The 24000-nt window shown below is 49.0% G+C and overlaps 44 non-coding genes across 44 annotated transcripts; 29 read left to right on the top strand and 15 right to left on the bottom strand.

Moving 5' to 3' along the window:
* The first annotated feature begins 161 nt into the window (after positions 1–161).
* On the top strand, positions 162–233 carry TRNAW-CCA (transfer RNA tryptophan (anticodon CCA)). Its single transcript has one exon. It is a non-coding gene; the product is annotated as a tRNA-Trp (tRNA).
* A 71-nt stretch (positions 234–304) lies between these two features.
* On the bottom strand, positions 305–375 carry TRNAG-GCC (transfer RNA glycine (anticodon GCC)). The gene has a single exon. It is a non-coding gene; the product is annotated as a tRNA-Gly (tRNA).
* Positions 376–1536: 1161 nt separating this feature from the next.
* Positions 1537–1610, top strand: TRNAN-GUU (transfer RNA asparagine (anticodon GUU)). The gene has a single exon. It is a non-coding gene; the product is annotated as a tRNA-Asn (tRNA).
* A 236-nt stretch (positions 1611–1846) lies between these two features.
* Positions 1847–1918, top strand: TRNAW-CCA (transfer RNA tryptophan (anticodon CCA)). The gene has a single exon. It is a non-coding gene; the product is annotated as a tRNA-Trp (tRNA).
* A 71-nt stretch (positions 1919–1989) lies between these two features.
* TRNAG-GCC (transfer RNA glycine (anticodon GCC)) lies at positions 1990–2060 on the bottom strand. Its single transcript has one exon. It is a non-coding gene; the product is annotated as a tRNA-Gly (tRNA).
* A 1145-nt stretch (positions 2061–3205) lies between these two features.
* TRNAN-GUU (transfer RNA asparagine (anticodon GUU)) lies at positions 3206–3279 on the top strand. The gene has a single exon. It is a non-coding gene; the product is annotated as a tRNA-Asn (tRNA).
* Positions 3280–3515: 236 nt separating this feature from the next.
* TRNAW-CCA (transfer RNA tryptophan (anticodon CCA)) lies at positions 3516–3587 on the top strand. Its single transcript has one exon. It is a non-coding gene; the product is annotated as a tRNA-Trp (tRNA).
* Positions 3588–3658: 71 nt separating this feature from the next.
* Positions 3659–3729, bottom strand: TRNAG-GCC (transfer RNA glycine (anticodon GCC)). The gene has a single exon. It is a non-coding gene; the product is annotated as a tRNA-Gly (tRNA).
* A 1145-nt stretch (positions 3730–4874) lies between these two features.
* On the top strand, positions 4875–4948 carry TRNAN-GUU (transfer RNA asparagine (anticodon GUU)). Its single transcript has one exon. It is a non-coding gene; the product is annotated as a tRNA-Asn (tRNA).
* A 236-nt stretch (positions 4949–5184) lies between these two features.
* TRNAW-CCA (transfer RNA tryptophan (anticodon CCA)) lies at positions 5185–5256 on the top strand. The gene has a single exon. It is a non-coding gene; the product is annotated as a tRNA-Trp (tRNA).
* Positions 5257–5327: 71 nt separating this feature from the next.
* Positions 5328–5398, bottom strand: TRNAG-GCC (transfer RNA glycine (anticodon GCC)). Its single transcript has one exon. It is a non-coding gene; the product is annotated as a tRNA-Gly (tRNA).
* A 1145-nt stretch (positions 5399–6543) lies between these two features.
* TRNAN-GUU (transfer RNA asparagine (anticodon GUU)) lies at positions 6544–6617 on the top strand. The gene has a single exon. It is a non-coding gene; the product is annotated as a tRNA-Asn (tRNA).
* A 236-nt stretch (positions 6618–6853) lies between these two features.
* TRNAW-CCA (transfer RNA tryptophan (anticodon CCA)) lies at positions 6854–6925 on the top strand. Its single transcript has one exon. It is a non-coding gene; the product is annotated as a tRNA-Trp (tRNA).
* Positions 6926–6996: 71 nt separating this feature from the next.
* Positions 6997–7067, bottom strand: TRNAG-GCC (transfer RNA glycine (anticodon GCC)). Its single transcript has one exon. It is a non-coding gene; the product is annotated as a tRNA-Gly (tRNA).
* A 1161-nt stretch (positions 7068–8228) lies between these two features.
* TRNAN-GUU (transfer RNA asparagine (anticodon GUU)) lies at positions 8229–8302 on the top strand. Its single transcript has one exon. It is a non-coding gene; the product is annotated as a tRNA-Asn (tRNA).
* Positions 8303–8538: 236 nt separating this feature from the next.
* TRNAW-CCA (transfer RNA tryptophan (anticodon CCA)) lies at positions 8539–8610 on the top strand. The gene has a single exon. It is a non-coding gene; the product is annotated as a tRNA-Trp (tRNA).
* Positions 8611–8681: 71 nt separating this feature from the next.
* On the bottom strand, positions 8682–8752 carry TRNAG-GCC (transfer RNA glycine (anticodon GCC)). Its single transcript has one exon. It is a non-coding gene; the product is annotated as a tRNA-Gly (tRNA).
* Positions 8753–9897: 1145 nt separating this feature from the next.
* Positions 9898–9971, top strand: TRNAN-GUU (transfer RNA asparagine (anticodon GUU)). Its single transcript has one exon. It is a non-coding gene; the product is annotated as a tRNA-Asn (tRNA).
* A 236-nt stretch (positions 9972–10207) lies between these two features.
* Positions 10208–10279, top strand: TRNAW-CCA (transfer RNA tryptophan (anticodon CCA)). Its single transcript has one exon. It is a non-coding gene; the product is annotated as a tRNA-Trp (tRNA).
* Positions 10280–10350: 71 nt separating this feature from the next.
* On the bottom strand, positions 10351–10421 carry TRNAG-GCC (transfer RNA glycine (anticodon GCC)). The gene has a single exon. It is a non-coding gene; the product is annotated as a tRNA-Gly (tRNA).
* Positions 10422–11582: 1161 nt separating this feature from the next.
* Positions 11583–11656, top strand: TRNAN-GUU (transfer RNA asparagine (anticodon GUU)). The gene has a single exon. It is a non-coding gene; the product is annotated as a tRNA-Asn (tRNA).
* A 236-nt stretch (positions 11657–11892) lies between these two features.
* On the top strand, positions 11893–11964 carry TRNAW-CCA (transfer RNA tryptophan (anticodon CCA)). The gene has a single exon. It is a non-coding gene; the product is annotated as a tRNA-Trp (tRNA).
* A 71-nt stretch (positions 11965–12035) lies between these two features.
* TRNAG-GCC (transfer RNA glycine (anticodon GCC)) lies at positions 12036–12106 on the bottom strand. Its single transcript has one exon. It is a non-coding gene; the product is annotated as a tRNA-Gly (tRNA).
* Positions 12107–13251: 1145 nt separating this feature from the next.
* TRNAN-GUU (transfer RNA asparagine (anticodon GUU)) lies at positions 13252–13325 on the top strand. Its single transcript has one exon. It is a non-coding gene; the product is annotated as a tRNA-Asn (tRNA).
* A 236-nt stretch (positions 13326–13561) lies between these two features.
* TRNAW-CCA (transfer RNA tryptophan (anticodon CCA)) lies at positions 13562–13633 on the top strand. Its single transcript has one exon. It is a non-coding gene; the product is annotated as a tRNA-Trp (tRNA).
* A 71-nt stretch (positions 13634–13704) lies between these two features.
* Positions 13705–13775, bottom strand: TRNAG-GCC (transfer RNA glycine (anticodon GCC)). The gene has a single exon. It is a non-coding gene; the product is annotated as a tRNA-Gly (tRNA).
* Positions 13776–14920: 1145 nt separating this feature from the next.
* Positions 14921–14994, top strand: TRNAN-GUU (transfer RNA asparagine (anticodon GUU)). The gene has a single exon. It is a non-coding gene; the product is annotated as a tRNA-Asn (tRNA).
* Positions 14995–15230: 236 nt separating this feature from the next.
* TRNAW-CCA (transfer RNA tryptophan (anticodon CCA)) lies at positions 15231–15302 on the top strand. The gene has a single exon. It is a non-coding gene; the product is annotated as a tRNA-Trp (tRNA).
* A 71-nt stretch (positions 15303–15373) lies between these two features.
* On the bottom strand, positions 15374–15444 carry TRNAG-GCC (transfer RNA glycine (anticodon GCC)). The gene has a single exon. It is a non-coding gene; the product is annotated as a tRNA-Gly (tRNA).
* A 1145-nt stretch (positions 15445–16589) lies between these two features.
* TRNAN-GUU (transfer RNA asparagine (anticodon GUU)) lies at positions 16590–16663 on the top strand. The gene has a single exon. It is a non-coding gene; the product is annotated as a tRNA-Asn (tRNA).
* Positions 16664–16899: 236 nt separating this feature from the next.
* TRNAW-CCA (transfer RNA tryptophan (anticodon CCA)) lies at positions 16900–16971 on the top strand. Its single transcript has one exon. It is a non-coding gene; the product is annotated as a tRNA-Trp (tRNA).
* Positions 16972–17042: 71 nt separating this feature from the next.
* On the bottom strand, positions 17043–17113 carry TRNAG-GCC (transfer RNA glycine (anticodon GCC)). Its single transcript has one exon. It is a non-coding gene; the product is annotated as a tRNA-Gly (tRNA).
* Positions 17114–18274: 1161 nt separating this feature from the next.
* On the top strand, positions 18275–18348 carry TRNAN-GUU (transfer RNA asparagine (anticodon GUU)). The gene has a single exon. It is a non-coding gene; the product is annotated as a tRNA-Asn (tRNA).
* Positions 18349–18584: 236 nt separating this feature from the next.
* Positions 18585–18656, top strand: TRNAW-CCA (transfer RNA tryptophan (anticodon CCA)). The gene has a single exon. It is a non-coding gene; the product is annotated as a tRNA-Trp (tRNA).
* A 71-nt stretch (positions 18657–18727) lies between these two features.
* Positions 18728–18798, bottom strand: TRNAG-GCC (transfer RNA glycine (anticodon GCC)). Its single transcript has one exon. It is a non-coding gene; the product is annotated as a tRNA-Gly (tRNA).
* Positions 18799–19943: 1145 nt separating this feature from the next.
* Positions 19944–20017, top strand: TRNAN-GUU (transfer RNA asparagine (anticodon GUU)). Its single transcript has one exon. It is a non-coding gene; the product is annotated as a tRNA-Asn (tRNA).
* A 236-nt stretch (positions 20018–20253) lies between these two features.
* Positions 20254–20325, top strand: TRNAW-CCA (transfer RNA tryptophan (anticodon CCA)). The gene has a single exon. It is a non-coding gene; the product is annotated as a tRNA-Trp (tRNA).
* Positions 20326–20396: 71 nt separating this feature from the next.
* TRNAG-GCC (transfer RNA glycine (anticodon GCC)) lies at positions 20397–20467 on the bottom strand. The gene has a single exon. It is a non-coding gene; the product is annotated as a tRNA-Gly (tRNA).
* A 1161-nt stretch (positions 20468–21628) lies between these two features.
* Positions 21629–21702, top strand: TRNAN-GUU (transfer RNA asparagine (anticodon GUU)). The gene has a single exon. It is a non-coding gene; the product is annotated as a tRNA-Asn (tRNA).
* Positions 21703–21938: 236 nt separating this feature from the next.
* TRNAW-CCA (transfer RNA tryptophan (anticodon CCA)) lies at positions 21939–22010 on the top strand. Its single transcript has one exon. It is a non-coding gene; the product is annotated as a tRNA-Trp (tRNA).
* Positions 22011–22081: 71 nt separating this feature from the next.
* TRNAG-GCC (transfer RNA glycine (anticodon GCC)) lies at positions 22082–22152 on the bottom strand. Its single transcript has one exon. It is a non-coding gene; the product is annotated as a tRNA-Gly (tRNA).
* A 1145-nt stretch (positions 22153–23297) lies between these two features.
* TRNAN-GUU (transfer RNA asparagine (anticodon GUU)) lies at positions 23298–23371 on the top strand. The gene has a single exon. It is a non-coding gene; the product is annotated as a tRNA-Asn (tRNA).
* A 236-nt stretch (positions 23372–23607) lies between these two features.
* Positions 23608–23679, top strand: TRNAW-CCA (transfer RNA tryptophan (anticodon CCA)). The gene has a single exon. It is a non-coding gene; the product is annotated as a tRNA-Trp (tRNA).
* A 71-nt stretch (positions 23680–23750) lies between these two features.
* TRNAG-GCC (transfer RNA glycine (anticodon GCC)) lies at positions 23751–23821 on the bottom strand. The gene has a single exon. It is a non-coding gene; the product is annotated as a tRNA-Gly (tRNA).
* Between the last annotated feature and the right edge of the window lie 179 nt (positions 23822–24000).

The raw sequence follows: 24000 nt of genomic DNA, 5'->3' as shown, positions 1-24000 counted from the left end.
AATCCTCAGCGTTCTCACTGCACCTGCAGTCAATTTCAATAATTAGGATAGAAAACAAAAGGCCAGGCCCTGTAATACAACCGTAGGCATATAAGCAGAGGAAAATAAGTCAAAAGGCCCACAGCATTTGTTCATCTGGCATCGAAGGCTGCAAGTGTAAGGACCTCGTGGCGCAACGGTAGCGCGTCTGACTCCAGATCAGAAGGTTGCGTGTTCAAATCACGTCGGGGTCACTGCTTACCATTTTATTCCCCACTGAGTTCATATATATCATTTCGAAAACAAAGTCAAAAGAAAGCAACCTTGCATTGGCCGGGAATCGAACCCGGGCCTCCCGCGTGGCAGGCGAGAATTCTACCACTGAACCACCAATGCTTCACATGGTGTGTTCACAGCAAGAGCTCTGTCCAAGACAGTGGTCAGGTTCACACACTTAAATTGTACACATATGAACAAAGTGTGCGCAGCAGACATGATAACGCCAACGTTTCACATGATGATGGCAAGAATCAGATGCAGGAGACTATAAGTAATAATGTCTTTGCATTTGCTGAGGTCACTGGCTTGGTACTAGAGTTGTGGTTATCAGGGCATGATGGCAGGCTGCTCCTGACAGAAGTGGCTCACAGAATGCACCCGCCAGATCACCAGCACTATTGTGTTTGAGATCATGTCACTGAACTCTCCTCCTGGAAAATCCTTCCCACTGGCTTTGCCAGATTCTGTGTCCTCCCCAAAATGCTGGGGTGAAACGGGCAGAGTTCTGCGCCCTGCGCCCCTTTACGCGTCCCTAACGCCATCCCAACGCGCCCTGGTCGGGCACAGCCCTGATCGGGCTTAGATCACTGGAGCCTCTGGAGATCAAGAACTCCGGAAGCCTAGGGTCAGGCCTATTGCAGAGGCATCTTGTGCCTGGCCATTCCGGGATTGTTGTGTTTCAGGGCCTAGCCATCAATACTCCTGGGATTTCTTTCCATGAGAACCCTCATGTCCCTGTCCTCCCACAAGCCCGAGCTTTTATGTAAAATAAAGTGTGCTCTGTGGGCCTTCCCCTATGTGCTCTCTGCCTAATCTCTTTCTCCCAAGCTGAGCTCTGCAGGTAAATGTATCTATCTGACTGAGGGGCTAGGGAGGGCCTTTCCCAGCAGTCTTACAAGCCAAGAGTTCAGAGAAAGCACCTGCTCTGGGAAGGAGACTCTGCTCACAGAGAAGACAAGTCCAACATAACACAGTGAAGATGGGATGGGCAAGACACACGCCTCACGGGCTGGTAGCACGCAAACAGAGGAGCAGGGAGCTACGCTAAGCAGGCAAAGAGAAAAGTCATGTATGAGTCTCATGCACTGTGACCGGTAGTAATACTGGCTCTAACACCATTAGACAGTAGTCTACACATCATAAATTACAACAGTAACAAGACACTAAGCAAATGACAAATGCTGTATGGCATAAAGACGCCTTATATAATACAAGCTCCAGGCAGGCGCACACATGTCAAGACATATATTGAGTCTCAGGAAATGTAGACAGTCAATAGTCTCTGTGGCGCAATCGGTTAGCGCGTTCGGCTGTTAACCGAAAGGTTGGTGGTTCAAGCCCACCCAGGGACGTAGCCTTTTGTCTGCATGAAACACAGATACGTACCTTTGCTCTTTCCTGCGTGCGATCCTTTCCCTGAATAGTTCAATCCTCAGCGTTCTCACTGCACCTGCAGTCAATTTCAATAATTAGGATAGAAAACAAAAGGCCAAGCCCTGTAATACAACCTTAGGCATATAAGCAGAGGAAAATAAGTCAAAAGGCCCACAGCATTTGTTCATCTGGCATCGAAGGCTGCAAGTGTAAGGACCTCGTGGCGCAACGGTAGTGCGTCTGACTCCAGATCAGAAGGTTGCGTGTTCAAATCACGTCGGGGTCACTGCTTACCATTTTATTCCCCACTGAGTTCATATATATCATTTCGAAAACAAAGTCAAAAGAAAGCAATCTTGCATTGGCCGGGAATCGAACCCGGGCCTCCCGCGTGGCAGGCGAGAATTCTACCACTGAACCACCAATGCTTCACATGGTGTGTTCACAGCAAGAGCTCTGTCCAAGACAGTGGTCAGGTTCACACACTTAAATTGTACACATATGAACAAAGTGTGCGCAGCAGACATGATAACGCCAACGTTTCACATGATGATGGCAAGAATCAGATGCAGGAGACTATAAGTAATAATGTCTTTGCATTTGCTGAGGTCACTGGCTTGGTACTAGAGTTGTGGTTATCAGGGCATGATGGCAGGCTGCTCCTGACAGAAGTGGCTCACAGAATGCACCCGCCAGATCACCAGCACTATTGTGTTTCAGATCATGTCACTGAACTCTCCTCCTGGAAAATCCTTCCCACTGGCTTTGCCAGATTCTGTGTCCTCCCCAAAATGCTGGGGTGAAACGGGCAGAGTTCTGCGCCCTGCGCCCCTTTACGCGTCCCTAATGCCATCCCAACGCGCCCTGGTCGGGCTTAGATCACTGGAGCCTCTGGAGATCAAGAACTCCGGAAGCCTAGGGTCAGGCCTATTGCAGAGGCATCTTGTGCCTGGCCATTCCGGGATTGTTGTGTTTCAGGGCCTAGCCATCAATACTCCTGGGATTTCTTTCCAGGAGAACCCTCATGTCCCTGTCCTCCCACAAGCCCGAGCTTTTATGTAAAATAAAGTGTGCTCTGTGGGCCTTCCCCTATGTGCTCTCTGCCTAATCTCTTTCTCCCAAGCTGAGCTCTGCAGGTAAATGTATCTATCTGACTGAGGGGCTAGGGAGGGCCTTTCCCAGCAGTCTTACAAGCCAAGAGTTCAGAGAAAGCACCTGCTCTGGGAAGGAGACTCTGCTCACAGAGAAGACAAGTCCAACATAACACAGTGAAGATGGGATGGGCAAGACACACGCCTCACGGGCTGGTAGCACGCAAACAGAGGAGCAGGGAGCTACGCTAAGCAGGCAAAGAGAAAAGTCATGTATGAGTCTCATGCACTGTGACCGGTAGTAATACTGGCTCTAACACCATTAGACAGTAGTCTACACATCATAAATTACAACAGTAACAAGACACTAAGCAAATGACAAATGCTGTATGGCATAAAGACGCCTTATATAATACAAGCTCCAGGCAGGCGCACACATGTCAAGACATATATTGAGTCTCAGGAAATGTATACAGTCAATAGTCTCTGTGGCGCAATCGGTTAGCGCGTTCGGCTGTTAACCGAAAGGTTGGTGGTTCAAGCCCACCCAGGGACGTAGCCTTTTGTCTGCATGAAACACAGATACGTACCTTTGCTCTTTCCTGCGTGCGATCCTTTCCCTGAATAGTTCAATCCTCAGCGTTCTCACTGCACCTGCAGTCAATTTCAATAATTAGGATAGAAAACAAAAGGCCAAGCCCTGTAATACAACCGTAGGCATATAAGCAGAGGAAAATAAGTCAAAAGGCCCACAGCATTTGTTCATCTGGCATCGAAGGCTGCAAGTGTAAGGACTTCGTGGCGCAACGGTAGCGCGTCTGACTCCAGATCAGAAGGTTGCGTGTTCAAATCACGTCGGGGTCACTGCTTACCATTTTATTCCCCACTGAGTTCATATATATCATTTCGAAAACAAAGTCAAAAGAAAGCAACCTTGCTTTGGCCGGGAATCGAACCCGGGCCTCCCGCGTGGCAGGCGAGAATTCTACCACTGAACCACCAATGCTTCACCTGGTGTGTTCACAGCAAGAGCTCTGTCCAAGACAGTGGTCAGGTTCACACACTTAAATTGTACACATATGAACAAAGTGTGCGCAGCAGACATGATAACGCCAACGTTTCACATGATGATGGCAAGAATCAGATGCAGGAGACTATAAGTAATAATGTCTTTGCATTTGCTGAGGTCACTGGCTTGGTACTAGAGTTGTGGTTATCAGGGCATGATGGCAGGCTGCTCCTGACAGAAGTGGCTCACAGAATGCACCCGCCAGATCACCAGCACTATTGTGTTTCAGATCATGTCACTGAACTCTCCTCCTGGAAAATCCTTCCCACTGGCTTTGCCAGATTCTGTGTCCTCCCCAAAATGCTGGGGTGAAACGGGCAGAGTTCTGCGCCCTGCGCCCCTTTACGCGTCCCTAATGCCATCCCAACGCGCCCTGGTCGGGCTTAGATCACTGGAGCCTCTGGAGATCAAGAACTCCGGAAGCCTAGGGTCAGGCCTATTGCAGAGGCATCTTGTGCCTGGCCATTCCGGGATTGTTGTGTTTCAGGGCCTAGCCATCAATACTCCTGGGATTTCTTTCCAGGAGAACCCTCATGTCCCTGTCCTCCCACAAGCCCGAGCTTTTATGTAAAATAAAGTGTGCTCTGTGGGCCTTCCCCTATGTGCTCTCTGCCTAATCTCTTTCTCCCAAGCTGAGCTCTGCAGGTAAATGTATCTATCTGACTGAGGGGCTAGGGAGGGCCTTTCCCAGCAGTCTTACAAGCCAAGAGTTCAGAGAAAGCACCTGCTCTGGGAAGGAGACTCTGCTCACAGAGAAGACAAGTCCAACATAACACAGTGAAGATGGGATGGGCAAGACACACGCCTCACGGGCTGGTAGCACGCAAACAGAGGAGCAGGGAGCTACGCTAAGCAGGCAAAGAGAAAAGTCATGTATGAGTCTCATGCACTGTGACCGGTAGTAATACTGGCTCTAACACCATTAGACAGTAGTCTACACATCATAAATTACAACAGTAACAAGACACTAAGCAAATGACAAATGCTGTATGGCATAAAGACGCCTTATATAATACAAGCTCCAGGCAGGCGCACACATGTCAAGACATATATTGAGTCTCAGGAAATGTCTACAGTCAATAGTCTCTGTGGCGCAATCGGTTAGCGCGTTCGGCTGTTAACCGAAAGGTTGGTGGTTCAAGCCCACCCCGGGACGTAGCCTTTTGTCTGCATGAAACACAGATACGTACCTTTGCTCTTTCCTGCGTGCGATCCTTTCCCTGAATAGTTCAATCCTCAGCGTTCTCACTGCACCTGCAGTCAATTTCAATAATTAGGAAAGAAAACAAAAGGCCAAGCCCTGTAATACAACCGTAGGCATATAAGCAGAGGAAAATAAGTCAAAAGGCCCACAGCATTTGTTCATCTGGCATCGAAGGCTGCAAGTGTAAGGACTTCGTGGCGCAACGGTAGCGCGTCTGACTCCAGATCAGAAGGTTGCGTGTTCAAATCACGTCGGGGTCACTGCTTACCATTTTATTCCCCACTGAGTTCATATATATCATTTCGAAAACAAAGTCAAAAGAAAGCAACCTTGCATTGGCCGGGAATCGAACCCGGGCCTCCCGCGTGGCAGGCGAGAATTCTACCACTGAACCACCAATGCTTCACATGGTGTGTTCACAGCAAGAGCTCTGTCCAAGACAGTGGTCAGGTTCACACACTTAAATTGTACACATATGAACAAAGTGTGCGCAGCAGACATGATAACGCCAACGTTTCACATGATGATGGCAAGAATCAGATGCAGGAGACTATAAGTAATAATGTCTTTGCATTTGCTGAGGTCACTGGCTTGGTACTAGAGTTGTGGTTATCAGGGCATGATGGCAGGCTGCTCCTGACAGAAGTGGCTCACAGAATGCACCCGCCAGATCACCAGCACTATTGTGTTTCAGATCATGTCACTGAACTCTCCTCCTGGAAAATCCTTCCCACTGGCTTTGCCAGATTCTGTGTCCTCCCCAAAATGCTGGGGTGAAACGGGCAGAGTTCTGCGCCCTGCGCCCCTTTACGCGTCCCTAATGCCATCCCAACGCGCCCTGGTCGGGCTTAGATCACTGGAGCCTCTGGAGATCAAGAACTCCGGAAGCCTAGGGTCAGGCCTATTGCAGAGGCATCTTGTGCCTGGCCATTCCGGGATTGTTGTGTTTCAGGGCCTAGCCATCAATACTCCTGGGATTTCTTTCCATGAGAACCCTCATGTCCCTGTCCTCCCACAAGCCCGAGCTTTTATGTAAAATAAAGTGTGCTCTGTGGGCCTTCCCCTATGTGCTCTCTGCCTAATCTCTTTCTCCCAAGCTGAGCTCTGCAGGTAAATGTATCTATCTGACTGAGGGGCTAGGGAGGGCCTTTCCCAGCAGTCTTACAAGCCAAGAGTTCAGAGAAAGCACCTGCTCTGGGAAGGAGACTCTGCTCACAGAGAAGACAAGTCCAACATAACACAGTGAAGATGGGATGGGCAAGACACACGCCTCACGGGCTGGTAGCACGCAAACAGAGGAGCAGGGAGCTACGCTAAGCAGGCAAAGAGAAAAGTCATGTATGAGTCTCATGCACTGTGACCGGTAGTAATACTGGCTCTAACACCATTAGACAGTAGTCTACACATCATAAATTACAACAGTAACAAGACACTAAGCAAATGACAAATGCTGTATGGCATAAAGACGCCTTATATAATACAAGCTCCAGGCAGGCGCACACATGTCAAGACATATATTGAGTCTCAGGAAATGTATACAGTCAATAGTCTCTGTGGCGCAATCGGTTAGCGCGTTCGGCTGTTAACCGAAAGGTTGGTGGTTCAAGCCCACCCAGGGACGTAGCCTTTTGTCTGCATGAAACACAGATACGTACCTTTGCTCTTTCCTGCGTGCGATCCTTTCCCTGAATAGTTCAATCCTCAGCGTTCTCACTGCACCTGCAGTCAATTTCAATAATTAGGATAGAAAACAAAAGGCCAAGCCCTGTAATACAACCGTAGGCATATAAGCAGAGGAAAATAAGTCAAAAGGCCCACAGCATTTGTTCATCTGGCATCGAAGGCTGCAAGTGTAAGGACCTCGTGGCGCAACGGTAGCGCGTCTGACTCCAGATCAGAAGGTTGCGTGTTCAAATCACGTCGGGGTCACTGCTTACCATTTTATTCCCCACTGAGTTCATATATATCATTTCGAAAACAAAGTCAAAAGAAAGCAACCTTGCATTGGCCGGGAATCGAACCCGGGCCTCCCGCGTGGCAGGCGAGAATTCTACCACTGAACCACCAATGCTTCACATGGTGTGTTCACAGCAAGAGCTCTGTCCAAGACAGTGGTCAGGTTCACACACTTAAATTGTACACATATGAACAAAGTGTGCGCAGCAGACATGATAACGCCAACGTTTCACATGATGATGGCAAGAATCAGATGCAGGAGACTATAAGTAATAATGTCTTTGCATTTGCTGAGGTCACTGGCTTGGTACTAGAGTTGTGGTTATCAGGGCATGATGGCAGGCTGCTCCTGACAGAAGTGGCTCACAGAATGCACCCGCCAGATCACCAGCACTATTGTGTTTGAGATCATGTCACTGAACTCTCCTCCTGGAAAATCCTTCCCACTGGCTTTGCCAGATTCTGTGTCCTCCCCAAAATGCTGGGGTGAAACGGGCAGAGTTCTGCGCCCTGCGCCCCTTTACGCGTCCCTAACGCCATCCCAACGCGCCCTGGTCGGGCACAGCCCTGATCGGGCTTAGATCACTGGAGCCTCTGGAGATCAAGAACTCCGGAAGCCTAGGGTCAGGCCTATTGCAGAGGCATCTTGTGCCTGGCCATTCCGGGATTGTTGTGTTTCAGGGCCTAGCCATCAATACTCCTGGGATTTCTTTCCATGAGAACCCTCATGTCCCTGTCCTCCCACAAGCCCGAGCTTTTATGTAAAATAAAGTGTGCTCTGTGGGCCTTCCCCTATGTGCTCTCTGCCTAATCTCTTTCTCCCAAGCTGAGCTCTGCAGGTAAATGTATCTATCTGACTGAGGGGCTAGGGAGGGCCTTTCCCAGCAGTCTTACAAGCCAAGAGTTCAGAGAAAGCACCTGCTCTGGGAAGGAGACTCTGCTCACAGAGAAGACAAGTCCAACATAACACAGTGAAGATGGGATGGGCAAGACACACGCCTCACGGGCTGGTAGCACGCAAACAGAGGAGCAGGGAGCTACGCTAAGCAGGCAAAGAGAAAAGTCATGTATGAGTCTCATGCACTGTGACCGGTAGTAATACTGGCTCTAACACCATTAGACAGTAGTCTACACATCATAAATTACAACAGTAACAAGACACTAAGCAAATGACAAATGCTGTATGGCATAAAGACGCCTTATATAATACAAGCTCCAGGCAGGCGCACACATGTCAAGACATATATTGAGTCTCAGGAAATGTATACAGTCAATAGTCTCTGTGGCGCAATCGGTTAGCGCGTTCGGCTGTTAACCGAAAGGTTGGTGGTTCAAGCCCACCCAGGGACGTAGCCTTTTGTCTGCATGAAACACAGATACGTACCTTTGCTCTTTCCTGCGTGCGATCCTTTCCCTGAATAGTTCAATCCTCAGCGTTCTCACTGCACCTGCAGTCAATTTCAATAATTAGGATAGAAAACAAAAGGCCAAGCCCTGTAATACAACCTTAGGCATATAAGCAGAGGAAAATAAGTCAAAAGGCCCACAGCATTTGTTCATCTGGCATCGAAGGCTGCAAGTGTAAGGACCTCGTGGCGCAACGGTAGTGCGTCTGACTCCAGATCAGAAGGTTGCGTGTTCAAATCACGTCGGGGTCACTGCTTACCATTTTATTCCCCACTGAGTTCATATATATCATTTCGAAAACAAAGTCAAAAGAAAGCAACCTTGCATTGGCCGGGAATCGAACCCGGGCCTCCCGCGTGGCAGGCGAGAATTCTACCACTGAACCACCAATGCTTCACATGGTGTGTTCACAGCAAGAGCTCTGTCCAAGACAGTGGTCAGGTTCACACACTTAAATTGTACACATATGAACAAAGTGTGCGCAGCAGACATGATAACGCCAACGTTTCACATGATGATGGCAAGAATCAGATGCAGGAGACTATAAGTAATAATGTCTTTGCATTTGCTGAGGTCACTGGCTTGGTACTAGAGTTGTGGTTATCAGGGCATGATGGCAGGCTGCTCCTGACAGAAGTGGCTCACAGAATGCACCCGCCAGATCACCAGCACTATTGTGTTTCAGATCATGTCACTGAACTCTCCTCCTGGAAAATCCTTCCCACTGGCTTTGCCAGATTCTGTGTCCTCCCCAAAATGCTGGGGTGAAACGGGCAGAGTTCTGCGCCCTGCGCCCCTTTACGCGTCCCTAATGCCATCCCAACGCGCCCTGGTCGGGCTTAGATCACTGGAGCCTCTGGAGATCAAGAACTCCGGAAGCCTAGGGTCAGGCCTATTGCAGAGGCATCTTGTGCCTGGCCATTCCGGGATTGTTGTGTTTCAGGGCCTAGCCATCAATACTCCTGGGATTTCTTTCCAGGAGAACCCTCATGTCCCTGTCCTTCCACAAGCCCGAGCTTTTATGTAAAATAAAGTGTGCTCTGTGGGCCTTCCCCTATGTGCTCTCTGCCTAATCTCTTTCTCCCAAGCTGAGCTCTGCAGGTAAATGTATCTATCTGACTGAGGGGCTAGGGAGGGCCTTTCCCAGCAGTCTTACAAGCCAAGAGTTCAGAGAAAGCACCTGCTCTGGGAAGGAGACTCTGCTCACAGAGAAGACAAGTCCAACATAACACAGTGAAGATGGGATGGGCAAGACACACGCCTCACGGGCTGGTAGCACGCAAACAGAGGAGCAGGGAGCTACGCTAAGCAGGCAAAGAGAAAAGTCATGTATGAGTCTCATGCACTGTGACCGGTAGTAATACTGGCTCTAACACCATTAGACAGTAGTCTACACATCATAAATTACAACAGTAACAAGACACTAAGCAAATGACAAATGCTGTATGGCATAAAGACGCCTTATATAATACAAGCTCCAGGCAGGCGCACACATGTCAAGACATATATTGAGTCTCAGGAAATGTATACAGTCAATAGTCTCTGTGGCGCAATCGGTTAGCGCGTTCGGCTGTTAACCGAAAGGTTGGTGGTTCAAGCCCACCCAGGGACGTAGCCTTTTGTCTGCATGAAACACAGATACGTACCTTTGCTCTTTCCTGCGTGCGATCCTTTCCCTGAATAGTTCAATCCTCAGCGTTCTCACTGCACCTGCAGTCAATTTCAATAATTAGGATAGAAAACAAAAGGCCAGGCCCTGTAATACAACCGTAGGCATATAAGCAGAGGAAAATAAGTCAAAAGGCCCACAGCATTTGTTCATCTGGCATCGAAGGCTGCAAGTGTAAGGACCTCGTGGCGCAACGGTAGCGCGTCTGACTCCAGATCAGAAGGTTGCGTGTTCAAATCACGTCGGGGTCACTGCTTACCATTTTATTCCCCACTGAGTTCATATATATCATTTCGAAAACAAAGTCAAAAGAAAGCAACCTTGCATTGGCCGGGAATCGAACCCGGGCCTCCCGCGTGGCAGGCGAGAATTCTACCACTGAACCACCAATGCTTCACATGGTGTGTTCACAGCAAGAGCTCTGTCCAAGACAGTGGTCAGGTTCACACACTTAAATTGTACACATATGAACAAAGTGTGCGCAGCAGACATGATAACGCCAACGTTTCACATGATGATGGCAAGAATCAGATGCAGGAGACTATAAGTAATAATGTCTTTGCATTTGCTGAGGTCACTGGCTTGGTACTAGAGTTGTGGTTATCAGGGCATGATGGCAGGCTGCTCCTGACAGAAGTGGCTCACAGAATGCACCCGCCAGATCACCAGCACTATTGTGTTTGAGATCATGTCACTGAACTCTCCTCCTGGAAAATCCTTCCCACTGGCTTTGCCAGATTCTGTGTCCTCCCCAAAATGCTGGGGTGAAACGGGCAGAGTTCTGCGCCCTGCGCCCCTTTACGCGTCCCTAACGCCATCCCAACGCGCCCTGGTCGGGCACAGCCCTGATCGGGCTTAGATCACTGGAGCCTCTGGAGATCAAGAACTCCGGAAGCCTAGGGTCAGGCCTATTGCAGAGGCATCTTGTGCCTGGCCATTCCGGGATTGTTGTGTTTCAGGGCCTAGCCATCAATACTCCTGGGATTTCTTTCCATGAGAACCCTCATGTCCCTGTCCTCCCACAAGCCCGAGCTTTTATGTAAAATAAAGTGTGCTCTGTGGGCCTTCCCCTATGTGCTCTCTGCCTAATCTCTTTCTCCCAAGCTGAGCTCTGCAGGTAAATGTATCTATCTGACTGAGGGGCTAGGGAGGGCCTTTCCCAGCAGTCTTACAAGCCAAGAGTTCAGAGAAAGCACCTGCTCTGGGAAGGAGACTCTGCTCACAGAGAAGACAAGTCCAACATAACACAGTGAAGATGGGATGGGCAAGACACACGCCTCACGGGCTGGTAGCACGCAAACAGAGGAGCAGGGAGCTACGCTAAGCAGGCAAAGAGAAAAGTCATGTATGAGTCTCATGCACTGTGACCGGTAGTAATACTGGCTCTAACACCATTAGACAGTAGTCTACACATCATAAATTACAACAGTAACAAGACACTAAGCAAATGACAAATGCTGTATGGCATAAAGACGCCTTATATAATACAAGCTCCAGGCAGGCGCACACATGTCAAGACATATATTGAGTCTCAGGAAATGTAGACAGTCAATAGTCTCTGTGGCGCAATCGGTTAGCGCGTTCGGCTGTTAACCGAAAGGTTGGTGGTTCAAGCCCACCCAGGGACGTAGCCTTTTGTCTGCATGAAACACAGATACGTACCTTTGCTCTTTCCTGCGTGCGATCCTTTCCCTGAATAGTTCAATCCTCAGCGTTCTCACTGCACCTGCAGTCAATTTCAATAATTAGGATAGAAAACAAAAGGCCAAGCCCTGTAATACAACCTTAGGCATATAAGCAGAGGAAAATAAGTCAAAAGGCCCACAGCATTTGTTCATCTGGCATCGAAGGCTGCAAGTGTAAGGACCTCGTGGCGCAACGGTAGTGCGTCTGACTCCAGATCAGAAGGTTGCGTGTTCAAATCACGTCGGGGTCACTGCTTACCATTTTATTCCCCACTGAGTTCATATATATCATTTCGAAAACAAAGTCAAAAGAAAGCAATCTTGCATTGGCCGGGAATCGAACCCGGGCCTCCCGCGTGGCAGGCGAGAATTCTACCACTGAACCACCAATGCTTCACATGGTGTGTTCACAGCAAGAGCTCTGTCCAAGACAGTGGTCAGGTTCACACACTTAAATTGTACACATATGAACAAAGTGTGCGCAGCAGACATGATAACGCCAACGTTTCACATGATGATGGCAAGAATCAGATGCAGGAGACTATAAGTAATAATGTCTTTGCATTTGCTGAGGTCACTGGCTTGGTACTAGAGTTGTGGTTATCAGGGCATGATGGCAGGCTGCTCCTGACAGAAGTGGCTCACAGAATGCACCCGCCAGATCACCAGCACTATTGTGTTTCAGATCATGTCACTGAACTCTCCTCCTGGAAAATCCTTCCCACTGGCTTTGCCAGATTCTGTGTCCTCCCCAAAATGCTGGGGTGAAACGGGCAGAGTTCTGCGCCCTGCGCCCCTTTACGCGTCCCTAATGCCATCCCAACGCGCCCTGGTCGGGCTTAGATCACTGGAGCCTCTGGAGATCAAGAACTCCGGAAGCCTAGGGTCAGGCCTATTGCAGAGGCATCTTGTGCCTGGCCATTCCGGGATTGTTGTGTTTCAGGGCCTAGCCATCAATACTCCTGGGATTTCTTTCCAGGAGAACCCTCATGTCCCTGTCCTCCCACAAGCCCGAGCTTTTATGTAAAATAAAGTGTGCTCTGTGGGCCTTCCCCTATGTGCTCTCTGCCTAATCTCTTTCTCCCAAGCTGAGCTCTGCAGGTAAATGTATCTATCTGACTGAGGGGCTAGGGAGGGCCTTTCCCAGCAGTCTTACAAGCCAAGAGTTCAGAGAAAGCACCTGCTCTGGGAAGGAGACTCTGCTCACAGAGAAGACAAGTCCAACATAACACAGTGAAGATGGGATGGGCAAGACACACGCCTCACGGGCTGGTAGCACGCAAACAGAGGAGCAGGGAGCTACGCTAAGCAGGCAAAGAGAAAAGTCATGTATGAGTCTCATGCACTGTGACCGGTAGTAATACTGGCTCTAACACCATTAGACAGTAGTCTACACATCATAAATTACAACAGTAACAAGACACTAAGCAAATGACAAATGCTGTATGGCATAAAGACGCCTTATATAATACAAGCTCCAGGCAGGCGCACACATGTCAAGACATATATTGAGTCTCAGGAAATGTATACAGTCAATAGTCTCTGTGGCGCAATCGGTTAGCGCGTTCGGCTGTTAACCGAAAGGTTGGTGGTTCAAGCCCACCCAGGGACGTAGCCTTTTGTCTGCATGAAACACAGATACGTACCTTTGCTCTTTCCTGCGTGCGATCCTTTCCCTGAATAGTTCAATCCTCAGCGTTCTCACTGCACCTGCAGTCAATTTCAATAATTAGGATAGAAAACAAAAGGCCAAGCCCTGTAATACAACCGTAGGCATATAAGCAGAGGAAAATAAGTCAAAAGGCCCACAGCATTTGTTCATCTGGCATCGAAGGCTGCAAGTGTAAGGACTTCGTGGCGCAACGGTAGCGCGTCTGACTCCAGATCAGAAGGTTGCGTGTTCAAATCACGTCGGGGTCACTGCTTACCATTTTATTCCCCACTGAGTTCATATATATCATTTCGAAAACAAAGTCAAAAGAAAGCAACCTTGCTTTGGCCGGGAATCGAACCCGGGCCTCCCGCGTGGCAGGCGAGAATTCTACCACTGAACCACCAATGCTTCACCTGGTGTGTTCACAGCAAGAGCTCTGTCCAAGACAGTGGTCAGGTTCACACACTTAAATTGTACACATATGAACAAAGTGTGCGCAGCAGACATGATAACGCCAACGTTTCACATGATGATGGCAAGAATCAGATGCAGGAGACTATAAGTAATAATGTCTTTGCATTTGCTGAGGTCACTGGCTTGGTACTAGAGTTGTGGTTATCAGGGCATGATGGCAGGCTGCTCCTGACAGAAGTGGCTCACAGAATGCACCCGCCAGATCACCAGCACTATTGTGTTTCAGATCATGTCACTGAACTCTCCTCCTGGAAAATCCTTCCCACTGGCTTTGCCAGATTCTGTGTCCTCCCCAAAATGCTGGGGTGAAACGGGCAGAGTTCTGCGCCCTGCGCCCCTTTACGCGTCCCTAATGCCATCCCAACGCGCCCTGGTCGGGCTTAGATCACTGGAGCCTCTGGAGATCAAGAACTCCGGAAGCCTAGGGTCAGGCCTATTGCAGAGGCATCTTGTGCCTGGCCATTCCGGGATTGTTGTGTTTCAGGGCCTAGCCATCAATACTCCTGGGATTTCTTTCCAGGAGAACCCTCATGTCCCTGTCCTCCCACAAGCCCGAGCTTTTATGTAAAATAAAGTGTGCTCTGTGGGCCTTCCCCTATGTGCTCTCTGCCTAATCTCTTTCTCCCAAGCTGAGCTCTGCAGGTAAATGTATCTATCTGACTGAGGGGCTAGGGAGGGCCTTTCCCAGCAGTCTTACAAGCCAAGAGTTCAGAGAAAGCACCTGCTCTGGGAAGGAGACTCTGCTCACAGAGAAGACAAGTCCAACATAACACAGTGAAGATGGGATGGGCAAGACACACGCCTCACGGGCTGGTAGCACGCAAACAGAGGAGCAGGGAGCTACGCTAAGCAGGCAAAGAGAAAAGTCATGTATGAGTCTCATGCACTGTGACCGGTAGTAATACTGGCTCTAACACCATTAGACAGTAGTCTACACATCATAAATTACAACAGTAACAAGACACTAAGCAAATGACAAATGCTGTATGGCATAAAGACGCCTTATATAATACAAGCTCCAGGCAGGCGCACACATGTCAAGACATATATTGAGTCTCAGGAAATGTCTACAGTCAATAGTCTCTGTGGCGCAATCGGTTAGCGCGTTCGGCTGTTAACCGAAAGGTTGGTGGTTCAAGCCCACCCCGGGACGTAGCCTTTTGTCTGCATGAAACACAGATACGTACCTTTGCTCTTTCCTGCGTGCGATCCTTTCCCTGAATAGTTCAATCCTCAGCGTTCTCACTGCACCTGCAGTCAATTTCAATAATTAGGAAAGAAAACAAAAGGCCAAGCCCTGTAATACAACCGTAGGCATATAAGCAGAGGAAAATAAGTCAAAAGGCCCACAGCATTTGTTCATCTGGCATCGAAGGCTGCAAGTGTAAGGACTTCGTGGCGCAACGGTAGCGCGTCTGACTCCAGATCAGAAGGTTGCGTGTTCAAATCACGTCGGGGTCACTGCTTACCATTTTATTCCCCACTGAGTTCATATATATCATTTCGAAAACAAAGTCAAAAGAAAGCAACCTTGCATTGGCCGGGAATCGAACCCGGGCCTCCCGCGTGGCAGGCGAGAATTCTACCACTGAACCACCAATGCTTCACATGGTGTGTTCACAGCAAGAGCTCTGTCCAAGACAGTGGTCAGGTTCACACACTTAAATTGTACACATATGAACAAAGTGTGCGCAGCAGACATGATAACGCCAACGTTTCACATGATGATGGCAAGAATCAGATGCAGGAGACTATAAGTAATAATGTCTTTGCATTTGCTGAGGTCACTGGCTTGGTACTAGAGTTGTGGTTATCAGGGCATGATGGCAGGCTGCTCCTGACAGAAGTGGCTCACAGAATGCACCCGCCAGATCACCAGCACTATTGTGTTTCAGATCATGTCACTGAACTCTCCTCCTGGAAAATCCTTCCCACTGGCTTTGCCAGATTCTGTGTCCTCCCCAAAATGCTGGGGTGAAACGGGCAGAGTTCTGCGCCCTGCGCCCCTTTACGCGTCCCTAATGCCATCCCAACGCGCCCTGGTCGGGCTTAGATCACTGGAGCCTCTGGAGATCAAGAACTCCGGAAGCCTAGGGTCAGGCCTATTGCAGAGGCATCTTGTGCCTGGCCATTCCGGGATTGTTGTGTTTCAGGGCCTAGCCATCAATACTCCTGGGATTTCTTTCCATGAGAACCCTCATGTCCCTGTCCTCCCACAAGCCCGAGCTTTTATGTAAAATAAAGTGTGCTCTGTGGGCCTTCCCCTATGTGCTCTCTGCCTAATCTCTTTCTCCCAAGCTGAGCTCTGCAGGTAAATGTATCTATCTGACTGAGGGGCTAGGGAGGGCCTTTCCCAGCAGTCTTACAAGCCAAGAGTTCAGAGAAAGCACCTGCTCTGGGAAGGAGACTCTGCTCACAGAGAAGACAAGTCCAACATAACACAGTGAAGATGGGATGGGCAAGACACACGCCTCACGGGCTGGTAGCACGCAAACAGAGGAGCAGGGAGCTACGCTAAGCAGGCAAAGAGAAAAGTCATGTATGAGTCTCATGCACTGTGACCGGTAGTAATACTGGCTCTAACACCATTAGACAGTAGTCTACACATCATAAATTACAACAGTAACAAGACACTAAGCAAATGACAAATGCTGTATGGCATAAAGACGCCTTATATAATACAAGCTCCAGGCAGGCGCACACATGTCAAGACATATATTGAGTCTCAGGAAATGTATACAGTCAATAGTCTCTGTGGCGCAATCGGTTAGCGCGTTCGGCTGTTAACCGAAAGGTTGGTGGTTCAAGCCCACCCAGGGACGTAGCCTTTTGTCTGCATGAAACACAGATACGTACCTTTGCTCTTTCCTGCGTGCGATCCTTTCCCTGAATAGTTCAATCCTCAGCGTTCTCACTGCACCTGCAGTCAATTTCAATAATTAGGATAGAAAACAAAAGGCCAAGCCCTGTAATACAACCGTAGGCATATAAGCAGAGGAAAATAAGTCAAAAGGCCCACAGCATTTGTTCATCTGGCATCGAAGGCTGCAAGTGTAAGGACCTCGTGGCGCAACGGTAGCGCGTCTGACTCCAGATCAGAAGGTTGCGTGTTCAAATCACGTCGGGGTCACTGCTTACCATTTTATTCCCCACTGAGTTCATATATATCATTTCGAAAACAAAGTCAAAAGAAAGCAACCTTGCATTGGCCGGGAATCGAACCCGGGCCTCCCGCGTGGCAGGCGAGAATTCTACCACTGAACCACCAATGCTTCACATGGTGTGTTCACAGCAAGAGCTCTGTCCAAGACAGTGGTCAGGTTCACACACTTAAATTGTACACATATGAACAAAGTGTGCGCAGCAGACATGATAACGCCAACGTTTCACATGATGATGGCAAGAATCAGATGCAGGAGACTATAAGTAATAATGTCTTTGCATTTGCTGAGGTCACTGGCTTGGTACTAGAGTTGTGGTTATCAGGGCATGATGGCAGGCTGCTCCTGACAGAAGTGGCTCACAGAATGCACCCGCCAGATCACCAGCACTATTGTGTTTGAGATCATGTCACTGAACTCTCCTCCTGGAAAATCCTTCCCACTGGCTTTGCCAGATTCTGTGTCCTCCCCAAAATGCTGGGGTGAAACGGGCAGAGTTCTGCGCCCTGCGCCCCTTTACGCGTCCCTAACGCCATCCCAACGCGCCCTGGTCGGGCACAGCCCTGATCGGGCTTAGATCACTGGAGCCTCTGGAGATCAAGAACTCCGGAAGCCTAGGGTCAGGCCTATTGCAGAGGCATCTTGTGCCTGGCCATTCCGGGATTGTTGTGTTTCAGGGCCTAGCCATCAATACTCCTGGGATTTCTTTCCATGAGAACCCTCATGTCCCTGTCCTCCCACAAGCCCGAGCTTTTATGTAAAATAAAGTGTGCTCTGTGGGCCTTCCCCTATGTGCTCTCTGCCTAATCTCTTTCTCCCAAGCTGAGCTCTGCAGGTAAATGTATCTATCTGACTGAGGGGCTAGGGAGGGCCTTTCCCAGCAGTCTTACAAGCCAAGAGTTCAGAGAAAGCACCTGCTCTGGGAAGGAGACTCTGCTCACAGAGAAGACAAGTCCAACATAACACAGTGAAGATGGGATGGGCAAGACACACGCCTCACGGGCTGGTAGCACGCAAACAGAGGAGCAGGGAGCTACGCTAAGCAGGCAAAGAGAAAAGTCATGTATGAGTCTCATGCACTGTGACCGGTAGTAATACTGGCTCTAACACCATTAGACAGTAGTCTACACATCATAAATTACAACAGTAACAAGACACTAAGCAAATGACAAATGCTGTATGGCATAAAGACGCCTTATATAATACAAGCTCCAGGCAGGCGCACACATGTCAAGACATATATTGAGTCTCAGGAAATGTATACAGTCAATAGTCTCTGTGGCGCAATCGGTTAGCGCGTTCGGCTGTTAACCGAAAGGTTGGTGGTTCAAGCCCACCCAGGGACGTAGCCTTTTGTCTGCATGAAACACAGATACGTACCTTTGCTCTTTCCTGCGTGCGATCCTTTCCCTGAATAGTTCAATCCTCAGCGTTCTCACTGCACCTGCAGTCAATTTCAATAATTAGGATAGAAAACAAAAGGCCAAGCCCTGTAATACAACCTTAGGCATATAAGCAGAGGAAAATAAGTCAAAAGGCCCACAGCATTTGTTCATCTGGCATCGAAGGCTGCAAGTGTAAGGACCTCGTGGCGCAACGGTAGTGCGTCTGACTCCAGATCAGAAGGTTGCGTGTTCAAATCACGTCGGGGTCACTGCTTACCATTTTATTCCCCACTGAGTTCATATATATCATTTCGAAAACAAAGTCAAAAGAAAGCAACCTTGCATTGGCCGGGAATCGAACCCGGGCCTCCCGCGTGGCAGGCGAGAATTCTACCACTGAACCACCAATGCTTCACATGGTGTGTTCACAGCAAGAGCTCTGTCCAAGACAGTGGTCAGGTTCACACACTTAAATTGTACACATATGAACAAAGTGTGCGCAGCAGACATGATAACGCCAACGTTTCACATGATGATGGCAAGAATCAGATGCAGGAGACTATAAGTAATAATGTCTTTGCATTTGCTGAGGTCACTGGCTTGGTACTAGAGTTGTGGTTATCAGGGCATGATGGCAGGCTGCTCCTGACAGAAGTGGCTCACAGAATGCACCCGCCAGATCACCAGCACTATTGTGTTTCAGATCATGTCACTGAACTCTCCTCCTGGAAAATCCTTCCCACTGGCTTTGCCAGATTCTGTGTCCTCCCCAAAATGCTGGGGTGAAACGGGCAGAGTTCTGCGCCCTGCGCCCCTTTACGCGTCCCTAATGCCATCCCAACGCGCCCTGGTCGGGCTTAGATCACTGGAGCCTCTGGAGATCAAGAACTCCGGAAGCCTAGGGTCAGGCCTATTGCAGAGGCATCTTGTGCCTGGCCATTCCGGGATTGTTGTGTTTCAGGGCCTAGCCATCAATACTCCTGGGATTTCTTTCCAGGAGAACCCTCATGTCCCTGTCCTTCCACAAGCCCGAGCTTTTATGTAAAATAAAGTGTGCTCTGTGGGCCTTCCCCTATGTGCTCTCTGCCTAATCTCTTTCTCCCAAGCTGAGCTCTGCAGGTAAATGTATCTATCTGACTGAGGGGCTAGGGAGGGCCTTTCCCAGCAGTCTTACAAGCCAAGAGTTCAGAGAAAGCACCTGCTCTGGGAAGGAGACTCTGCTCACAGAGAAGACAAGTCCAACATAACACAGTGAAGATGGGATGGGCAAGACACACGCCTCACGGGCTGGTAGCACGCAAACAGAGGAGCAGGGAGCTACGCTAAGCAGGCAAAGAGAAAAGTCATGTATGAGTCTCATGCACTGTGACCGGTAGTAATACTGGCTCTAACACCATTAGACAGTAGTCTACACATCATAAATTACAACAGTAACAAGACACTAAGCAAATGACAAATGCTGTATGGCATAAAGACGCCTTATATAATACAAGCTCCAGGCAGGCGCACACATGTCAAGACATATATTGAGTCTCAGGAAATGTATACAGTCAATAGTCTCTGTGGCGCAATCGGTTAGCGCGTTCGGCTGTTAACCGAAAGGTTGGTGGTTCAAGCCCACCCAGGGACGTAGCCTTTTGTCTGCATGAAACACAGATACGTACCTTTGCTCTTTCCTGCGTGCGATCCTTTCCCTGAATAGTTCAATCCTCAGCGTTCTCACTGCACCTGCAGTCAATTTCAATAATTAGGATAGAAAACAAAAGGCCAAGCCCTGTAATACAACCGTAGGCATATAAGCAGAGGAAAATAAGTCAAAAGGCCCACAGCATTTGTTCATCTGGCATCGAAGGCTGCAAGTGTAAGGACTTCGTGGCGCAACGGTAGCGCGTCTGACTCCAGATCAGAAGGTTGCGTGTTCAAATCACGTCGGGGTCACTGCTTACCATTTTATTCCCCACTGAGTTCATATATATCATTTCGAAAACAAAGTCAAAAGAAAGCAACCTTGCTTTGGCCGGGAATCGAACCCGGGCCTCCCGCGTGGCAGGCGAGAATTCTACCACTGAACCACCAATGCTTCACCTGGTGTGTTCACAGCAAGAGCTCTGTCCAAGACAGTGGTCAGGTTCACACACTTAAATTGTACACATATGAACAAAGTGTGCGCAGCAGACATGATAACGCCAACGTTTCACATGATGATGGCAAGAATCAGATGCAGGAGACTATAAGTAATAATGTCTTTGCATTTGCTGAGGTCACTGGCTTGGTACTAGAGTTGTGGTTATCAGGGCATGATGGCAGGCTGCTCCTGACAGAAGTGGCTCACAGAATGCACCCGCCAGATCACCAGCACTATTGTGTTTCAGATCATGTCACTGAACTCTCCTCCTGGAAAATCCTTCCCACTGGCTTTGCCAGATTCTGTGTCCTCCCCAAAATGCTGGGGTGAAACGGGCAGAGTTCTGCGCCCTGCGCCCCTTTACGCGTCCCTAACGCGCTCCCAACGCGCCCTGGTCGGGCACAGCCCTGGTCGGGCTTAGATCACTGGAGCCTCTGGAAATCAAGAACTCCGGAAGCCTAGGGTCAGGCCTATTGCAGAGGCATCTTGTGCCTGGCCATTCCGGGATTGTTGTGTTTCAGGGCCTAGCCATCAATACTCCTGGGATTTCTTTCCATGAGAACCCTCATGTCCCTGTCCTCCCACAAGCCCGAGCTTTTATGTAAAATAAAGTGTGCTCTGTGGGCCTTCCCCTATGTGCTCTCTGCCTAATCTCTTTCTCCCAAGCTGAGCTCTGCAGGTAAATGTATCTATCTGACTGAGGGGCTAGGGAGGGCCTTTCCCAGCAGTCTTACAAGCCAAGAGTTCAGAGAAAGCACCTGCTCTGGGAAGGAGACTCTGCTCACAGAGAAGACAAGTCCAACATAACACAGTGAAGATGGGATGGGCAAGACACACGCCTCACGGGCTGGTAGCACGCAAACAGAGGAGCAGGGAGCTACGCTAAGCAGGCAAAGAGAAAAGTCATGTATGAGTCTCATGCACTGTGACCGGTAGTAATACTGGCTCTAACACCATTAGACAGTAGTCTACACATCATAAATTACAACAGTAACAAGACACTAAGCAAATGACAAATGCTGTATGGCATAAAGACGCCTTATATAATACAAGCTCCAGGCAGGCGCACACATGTCAAGACATATATTGAGTCTCAGGAAATGTATACAGTCAATAGTCTCTGTGGCGCAATCGGTTAGCGCGTTCGGCTGTTAACCGAAAGGTTGGTGGTTCAAGCCCACCCAGGGACGTAGCCTTTTGTCTGCATGAAACACAGATACGTACCTTTGCTCTTTCCTGCGTGCGATCCTTTCCCTGAATAGTTCAATCCTCAGCGTTCTCACTGCACCTGCAGTCAATTTCAATAATTAGGATAGAAAACAAAAGGCCAAGCCCTGTAATACAACCTTAGGCATATAAGCAGAGGAAAATAAGTCAAAAGGCCCACAGCATTTGTTCATCTGGCATCGAAGGCTGCAAGTGTAAGGACCTCGTGGCGCAACGGTAGCGCGTCTGACTCCAGATCAGAAGGTTGCGTGTTCAAATCACGTCGGGGTCACTGCTTACCATTTTATTCCCCACTGAGTTCATATATATCATTTCGAAAACAAAGTCAAAAGAAAGCAACCTTGCATTGGCCGGGAATCGAACCCGGGCCTCCCGCGTGGCAGGCGAGAATTCTACCACTGAACCACCAATGCTTCACATGGTGTGTTCACAGCAAGAGCTCTGTCCAAGACAGTGGTCAGGTTCACACACTTAAATTGTACACATATGAACAAAGTGTGCGCAGCAGACATGATAACGCCAACGTTTCACATGATGATGGCAAGAATCAGATGCAGGAGACTATAAGTAATAATGTCTTTGCATTTGCTGAGGTCACTGGCTTGGTACTAGAGTTGTGGTTATCAGGGCATGATGGCAGGCTGCTCCTGACAGAAGTGGCTCACAGAATGCACCCGCCAGATCACCAGCACTATTGTGTTTCAGATCATGTCACTGAACTCTCCTCCTGGAAAATCCTTCCCACTGGCTTTGCCAGATTCTGTGTCCTCCCCAAAATGCTGGGGTGAAACGGGCAGAGTTCTGCGCCCTGCGCCCCTTTACGCGTCCCTAATGCCATCCCAACGCGCCCTGGTCGGGCTTAGATCACTGGAGCCTCTGGAGATCAAGAACTCCGGAAGCCTAGGGTCAGGCCTATTGCAGAGGCATCTTGTGCCTGGCCATTCCGGGATTGTTGTGTTTCAGGGCCTAGCCATCAATACTCCTGGGATTTCTTTCCAGGAGAACCCTCATGTCCCTGTCCTCCCACAAGCCCGAGCTTTTATGTAAAATAAAGTGTGCTCTGTGGGCCTTCCCCTATGTGCTCTCTGCCTAATCTCTTTCTCCCAAGCTGAGCTCTGCAGGTAAATGTATCTATCTGACTGAGGGGCTAGGGAGGGCCTTTCCCAGCAGTCTTACAAGCCAAGAGTTCAGAGAAAGCACCTGCTCTGGGAAGGAGACTCTGCTCACAGAGAAGACAAGTCCAACATAACACAGTGAAGATGGGATGGGCAAGACACACGCCTCACGGGCTGGTAGCACGCAAACAGAGGAGCAGGGAGCTACGCTAAGCAGGCAAAGAGAAAAGTCATGTATGAGTCTCATGCACTGTGACCGGTAGTAATACTGGCTCTAACACCATTAGACAGTAGTCTACACATCATAAATTACAACAGTAACAAGACACTAAGCAAATGACAAATGCTGTATGGCATAAAGACGCCTTATATAATACAAGCTCCAGGCAGGCGCACACATGTCAAGACATATATTGAGTCTCAGGAAAGGTATACAGTCAATAGTCTCTGTGGCGCAATCGGTTAGCGCGTTCGGCTGTTAACCGAAAGGTTGGTGGTTCAAGCCCACCCAGGGACGTAGCCTTTTGTCTGCATGAAACACAGATACGTACCTTTGCTCTTTCCTGCGTGCGATCCTTTCCCTGAATAGTTCAATCCTCAGCGTTCTCACTGCACCTGCAGTCAATTTCAATAATTAGGAAAGAAAACAAAAGGCCAAGCCCTGTAATACAACCGTAGGCATATAAGCAGAGGAAAATAAGTCAAAAGGCCCACAGCATTTGTTCATCTGGCATCGAAGGCTGCAAGTGTAAGGACTTCGTGGCGCAACGGTAGCGCGTCTGACTCCAGATCAGAAGGTTGCGTGTTCAAATCACGTCGGGGTCACTGCTTACCATTTTATTCCCCACTGAGTTCATATATATCATTTCGAAAACAAAGTCAAAAGAAAGCAACCTTGCATTGGCCGGGAATCGAACCCGGGCCTCCCGCGTGGCAGGCGAGAATTCTACCACTGAACCACCAATGCTTCACATGGTGTGTTCACAGCAAGAGCTCTGTCCAAGACAGTGGTCAGGTTCACACACTTAAATTGTACACATATGAACAAAGTGTGCGCAGCAGACATGATAACGCCAACGTTTCACATGATGATGGCAAGAATCAGATGCAGGAGACTATAAGTAATAATGTCTTTGCATTTGCTGA

The sequence above is a fragment of the Lissotriton vulgaris genome, chromosome 1_1, assembly GCF_964263255.1.
Source record: "Lissotriton vulgaris chromosome 1_1, aLisVul1.2, whole genome shotgun sequence".
Taxonomy (NCBI): Eukaryota; Metazoa; Chordata; class Amphibia; order Caudata; family Salamandridae; genus Lissotriton; species Lissotriton vulgaris.
This window is presented reverse-complemented; position numbering and strand designations above follow the sequence as displayed.